The sequence below is a fragment of the Frankliniella occidentalis genome, unplaced genomic scaffold, assembly GCF_000697945.3.
Source record: "Frankliniella occidentalis isolate FOCC.00 unplaced genomic scaffold, Focc_3.1 Scaffold144, whole genome shotgun sequence".
NCBI classification, from domain to species: Eukaryota; Metazoa; Arthropoda; class Insecta; order Thysanoptera; family Thripidae; genus Frankliniella; species Frankliniella occidentalis.
The window spans coordinates 520,263-520,911 of record NW_026267271.1 but is presented as its reverse complement, the minus strand read 5'-3'; the positions used below and the strand labels follow the sequence as shown (position 1 = coordinate 520,911).

Genomic DNA, 649 nt, shown 5'->3' with positions numbered 1-649 from the left:
TGAGAGACTAAATTATAACTACCACTAAAATGAATTTGTGATGCTTGGCTTTTCTCATTGTGAGGTGGTGAGAGAGAATGAGCTTTCTTGGGTGAGAGAGTTTTAGAGATTTTCTTGGTAGTTTGGAGGAGGACTAGATTGCTTTAAGGACTGAAGATCAGACTCCTGAGAGGCCAGAGTAACAGAGTGAGGTTTATCTGGAAGAAAATTAACAATATTTACTGCGTAAAGTAGACAGAGAGTTGGAAGATCAATAATACCAAAGTTTACACCAAGAAAACTTTCACCACCTTACCTTTTTGGTCATAATCCCCCAAACTTTTATCAAATTTGAGTTTAACTGCCCTTAAGTTTAAGTGTGAGATGGGTTTTGAAACTGGACGGAATGAGAGAGGCTTAGTTTTTGTTAGTGACAGACTTTTAGGAATTTTCTTGACTTTTTCTTGAGTATCACAACGACTAGAAGTATCTGGAAAATAAGGAAGATTCGTTAACAGATAACACAGATGAATATTAGTTAGATTGTGACTATGACTATGACTAAAAATACTATGATTGTAACCAGTTGAAAAAATTGATATCATTGTGTTAGTTTTGAGCAATAATTACATAACTGTAGAGAGAACACACACCCTGCTCATTGATGACT

General features: G+C 35.3%; 1 long non-coding RNA gene across 2 annotated transcripts; it reads right to left on the bottom strand.

The window, feature by feature from the left end:
• Positions 1–123: 123 nt before the first annotated feature.
• Positions 124–649, bottom strand: LOC127750161 (uncharacterized). 2 transcript variants are annotated; one of them, XR_008011544.1, is made up of 3 exons: positions 610–649; positions 296–469; positions 124–197 (listed from the first exon to the last, which is right to left on the bottom strand). It is a non-coding gene; the product is annotated as an uncharacterized LOC127750161 (long non-coding RNA). The 2 variants fall into 2 exon arrangements; XR_008011543.1 differs by having other exon boundaries at positions 633–649.